The sequence below is a fragment of the Phoxinus phoxinus genome (assembly GCF_949152265.1).
Source record: "Phoxinus phoxinus genome assembly, chromosome: 12".
NCBI lineage: Eukaryota > Metazoa > Chordata > Actinopteri > Cypriniformes > Leuciscidae > Phoxinus > Phoxinus phoxinus.
The window spans coordinates 31,313,138-31,319,148 of record NC_136887.1 but is presented as its reverse complement, the minus strand read 5'-3'; positions in this window follow the sequence as shown (position 1 = coordinate 31,319,148).

The following is a 6,011-nucleotide window of genomic DNA, read 5'->3' as shown; positions in this document are numbered from 1 at the left end:
GTGGCTTTTAAATGATGATCAATAGGATCTTTATTTCACTCATTTACATGCTGTCATTCGAGAACTTCCTCTTCAAATCTGTGAAATCCCCTCATGCGAAAAGCAATCAGGGAGTGTTTAAAATTGCATATTCAATAATTGTGCATTTTTTTTCTAGATAGATAGATAGATAGATGGTGTTCATTCAACACATTCATAACACTCTTTTGTTTTGTTCTTCCATATAAAGATGCAAAGCAATATAAACCCCATTCTGCACGTCACCTGCTGTGAAATCACTGTGTGATGTTTTATCGGGCTGTGTGTATCGCATGCTGTGTTGAAGGTATTGAGTTTAGCGTAATGGATTTTAGAAAACATTTGAATTGTATCTTAATTCACTTGCGTTACGTAGCCTGTTAGCAGAGGAAACAAGAATATTAAACTAAACAAGTCAAATTCATCAGTGCAATCATTTTCTCCGGCTCATCTTTGCAAAATATATCCCATCTACATTTATGGCGCTCTCATTATCCATTATTTCCCATATTATGAAACACCTTATAACCTGTCAGGTCTTTTATCTCACCAGGCAGGTACTTAACTTCAGCGTTATTAACATGATCCAACTGCCTTCGACTCACCACAGGATGCTTTTCCCGTGAAGTGAACTGCTTGATTTCTTTTTCAATTGTTTTAAAGTGCCTTTATTGTCCTTCGGCAGACATTAGCCTCACAGCGTTAGCCACGACTTGAGAACTTGGCACACTAGGACATCGGAATGGTCAATCAGAGCAGATAATGTTGGTCAGTGTGGTTGATTTGGTCTCTTTGCAATCTTACAGTCTTCATGAATTGCTGAGACGGACCATTTAAGCAGCATCATTTCATCATTTTAATAGTTGTAATGCTCAACAGGTACACAGATCTGGGCAGCGTGTGCTGTGTTTCCCAAAAGTCACACCCTGTGCCAAGCTGGACTTGAATAATTGAAGTGGTTTTGTGTATACTCATTCATCTGAAGTGCTCTCTCGCAAGTCTTTCTCCTGAGACGGATTTGAGCGGGAAAAGGCGGAACTGTTCCTGCATTAATGAGAAGCTCTTTGCTGCATCCCGACTCTCTAAAGATATGTGTGTGTGTGTGTGTGTGTGTGTGTGTGTGTGTGTGTGTGTGTGTGTGTGTGTGTGTGTGTGTGTGTGTGTGTGTGTTTGTACACTTCTCAGAATACATATTTTGATATTCCATTTCAGGCAAATCTGTGGAGAAGATCTATCAATATGTGTCTTCAGTTATGTATTACAGTTTTTTTCCAACTGCTTACACACATTTTCAAACCTATGTCACCTTTTTACAAAATTCACACACAATTCCCAAAACTGCAGACACAAAATGCAAAATGCCTCACATCTCCTTCAAAAATGTAACACTGCATTGAAAATGCCATAAACACATGTCAGAATGAAGCATTTGCATCAAATGGCAAACACTTCTTTCATAATAGTGAATTTTTTGGATATACCATGTAAACAATGTTGTTCTAAATCTAAAGCTCTTCTGTCTTTCATAGGCTTATATTTTACAATGTTCTTCAGTGAAAGTAATCTGCTGAGAGGGGGAACAACAAGTACACTGTAAACACCAATGCAAAGTAGAAACAGACAATATTGATTAGGCCAAACGTTACTGTTGTATACAGTAGCATACAACAAAACCATAAACATATGTAAACCAAAAGTATATTCTTTACAATACAGTAAAGAAAACAATTGTGTGTGTGTGGGGTCTCTGTCCATTGTTGGTATCCATTGTTCAAAACAGGTAATCGACCTTTGACCTATAGGCCTATACTACAGTAAAGCAGTAATTGGTTAGTGATCAGTAAAGCAAAGTGTTTGCACATGTGAGGAGTGTGTGTGTGACCTGGTGAATAAGTGTAGCATTTTGATTGGTTGTGTTTGGAAAAGGAAAGGAAATCCCTGTTAGATTTTTGTGTTTTAGGTTGAGAATTGTGTAGTGTTTTGAAAAAGTGTTTTATTCAATTGAAAACTGAGTCAAAGGCTGAGAAATAGCTCATGGTTTTGGAGATTTGGTGTGTAGTTTTGCACTTTGAGTGAGAGGTTTCAAAAATCGTGTGACATAAAAAGATTTTGTGTGTAAGCAGTTGGAAAAAACTGTAAACTTTCCCACTCCTGTAGGCCTCGATCCATCCACAGCCATCAATGAAAATAACACAACTTAGAAATGCATGCTGACTTTGTTGTAGCCTATCAAGAAAAGTGTTTTAAGAAAATCTAAGGGCCTAAAGTGTCCAGAGTTGAGGAAACACCCTTACTGTAAATAGATGTTTTATATATCCAGGTGAACATGGCCTCATGGGAAATCAATACCAGGGGTCATTTATTGTGTGTGTGTGTGTGTGTGTGTGTGTGTGTGTGTGTGTGTGTGTGTGTGTGTGTGTGTGTGTGTGTGTGTGTGTGTGTGTGTGTGTGTGTGTGTGTGTGTGTGTGTGTGTGTGTGTGTGTGTGTGTGTGTGATATACATATATACATATTTGCATATATGTATATACACATATATTTTATAAACAAACTTTTATGTTAAATGTGATTAATCACGATTAATCGATTTGACAGCACTTATATATTTCCACCTAAATTACACCTATTGCTTGGTTGGCATCATTTACGTTACAACAAGTAATCTTACCATTAATAACCTTTTTTTTTAAGTTATTGTACTTGTTTACCAAGGTTTATTGAACATTCTAAGATGATATAGTGCAGATGATGTGTGAAGAAAATAAATATATCACTTGTGAACAGAATATTTTACTGAGCATCATTTGTAATCAACCTGCTATTTTGACAAAATATGAAAAAATTGTTGATTTTATAATATTTAATTGTGTGTCTAGAATAAATAAAATAGTAGTTATGAAATTAGCCGAAGTCTTTGATTTTATTCCACAAAATGCTAGTAAACACAACATCACAAAACATAATTGAGGGGGGGAATCTATTTAGCAGACAATTTTAATAATCCAGTGAATAATCTAGTGTTTTAGTACACTTTAATTTATACTTTTATATATATATTTATATGTATATTCTCACACTTAAGGCAAAACGGACATCCGGCAAACAGAGGACATACAGACGCAGCACAACGCCAGAACTTCTACGGTTACACAAACTTTGCTTTCGCCCCCTCTAAATCAGGCCCCTTTACCAGCATCTGCCATCTGCTCCAGGAGAATCTGTTTCACTCCCCGAGCCAAGCGAGCCCGTTATTGGTCCTAATGGCGCTATCAGCTAAGCCGCTAAACCCAATTACTGCTTAAAAAGGGAGGCCACCCCAGCTAATCATGGCCGCCTAACCTGATTTGGCTGTGATGAAGAGATGGGATAAAGATCAGTTAATGCAGGGAGAATGATCTCACAAATACAAAAAACTCAATTCATTTCTCTGGGAGGCCAATCTGTCCGATTCAGCGCTAATGGAGTGGAGTTTCATTAGACTCGAGGCGTGCTGCTCGCTCTTATCAGCCTGATGACAAATAATATCAAATAAGGGTGATCTTCATTAGCGACATGTGTCTCAAAAAGCTTCGTTTTGAGAGGGATTTATGCAGGATGTCTTAATATACTGATCTGGACATCATTGTGATGGCCTAACATGGAAGCAAGTGAATATAAATGATAATGACACACTAAACAGCTCACTATTATTCATACTAAGGCTTTACACGCTGGATTTGGGATTTGAACAAACCTATGTTTCATGGTTTAGCACACTCTAAAAAATGCTGTGTTGTTTCAACCCAATTTTGGGTCAAATATGGACAAACCCAAACGTTGGGTTAAAAATGTAATTAAAAAAATTAACCCAACGGCTGGGTTTGTCCATATTTGACCCAAAATTGGGTTGAAACAACCCAGCATTTTTTAGAGTGCATGTTTGATTAACATTGTGCTACAGACATGAATAATACCTCAAATCATGTAGCTTGCTCAAAATAGTTTTTTTAGGGTGACTTTTTAAAGTGAGGACAGACCTAAAAATGATTGAGACTTGGGCCTGTATAACCACCTTCCTAGCAACTGTGTGTGTGTTTATTAGAGGATACACATTTGTGTAATTACATGGGCATTACAATGTGGTTTATGAGGACATTTCCTGAGACCTCGTGATTTAAATGGCTTAAAAACAACAATGTTTTATTAAAAATGGCAGAAAGTTTTCTGTAATGGTTAGGTTTAGGGTTAATGGGACAATTATGTCTATGCAAAGTCCACATAAAACAAGCGTCCTTGTTTTGCATTATAGTGAACTTCTTCAAACTCGTCTCTTTTGCTGTGCGCTTTAAGGCCTTAAAGTCAAGTCCTCTTAACACACTGTTAACCACACCATCTGTTAATAGGTCTGGTTTGACAGCGTGTGTGCATGCGTGTTCACCTGAGGGTACAAATTCGTTTATTCTGCCACTCTCATCTGCAACCCTGCAGTAAGAGTGTGTTATGCATGCGGCCGCGGGCTGAAGGCCAGGTCTGGACCAACAGAGCCGGGCCAGGCCTTACAGACGGACATTAGGCCAAACCGGAGTTAAAATCCTATTAGTTTCAGCTGGGAATCAGATTATCGTCGTCGAGAATCACTCGTCTGGCAACTAGGGTCTAATTTACGCCAATCAACAGCAATTATTGAGGGGAAGGGGAGCATCTATTAGGGAAGCTCATCCACTTAGGCTAATGAATGGGGCAGATTCAATCTCTTACTGAAGAGACGTATTTGGGAACTGCAGCTGGGGGCGAATGCACTGCATTCAAGGGGCACCACTGTTATCTGACTTAGTGTGTGTTTGTGAGGAGAGAGACATTCATTCGTACTGAGTTTTATTATAAATGATGGCAGCCGTATAGATCAGACGGTTCAGATTTTTTTGTATTGTGTAGTATAGGGCCTATTACATTTGCAGTAATACTTGGATCAATATATGACAAACTGCGTTATTTGCTTTGTCAATATACTGTCAGTCAAACTGATCACGAGAGAGATTTAGCTACCCTGCTAAACTGTGACTTATGAAGGAACAAAGTAGAAATATTAGAGATATTTATGGTTTTTACTAATGGTTTTAATGTAATGAATTATAATGGTGGGCAAACAAAAAGAAGTCACCGACACCTACATAACTACTGAATTGCTGTTTTCATAAAGTCTTGAGAGTTGAAAAGGTGACATTGGGAGATAAGAAGACGTGTGGTGTCCCCTAGTGTTTGAAAACAGCAAGTGCTTCCTGCACAAACGTAATTTCTTGCAAAACAATATGGATATTTTTTTTATAAGGCAAGCGAAAATTAAAGAAATAGGTTAGCAGTTGTCTAAATATGTAAGAATAAAAAAAAATAGGTTTAAACCCATTTAAAAATGTAAATAAATGTTAGGTTAAACTGATTAAGGATGTCAGACTGTATTGTAGTGCATACTCCATAACGCAAGATGTCAGTCTTCAACAAGAAAAATGCACGCGGAAAAGCAAGAAAATAAGATAACGATGAAGGGTGGACTTGTTTCGGTTGTCTTTTGAAAACTCAAGAGGAACATAGATGCTTTATTTAGCAGCTCATCCACTCTTGACTATTTGGTAATGTTAACAAATGCGGCAGAAGAGGTCGCTAGACTTTTACCTCGGGGCTTAGAGCTGAAATGGCAAATACATAATGTTAATTAAGACACTAATTTTACAATACATACAGTTGGAAAATGTAATATCGTTATTGCTAAGAATAAAAATCTACACCGAACAATATTTATTTATGCTGTATTTTTGTAAAAAATTGCACATCTCCATTTATTTGGTGGTGTGCACTATAAGATATTGAGTATTATAATTATTATTTTTTGTATAAAAGCGATCCTAAACATCTAAAGACCAATCAGGTGCGTTATAGCAAAGCACGTGATTCAACACGGAAGTAGCTCTGGAGCGTCTAATCTCGTTTCTTCCCTGAAGTTCTTTGTTCTCCATCTA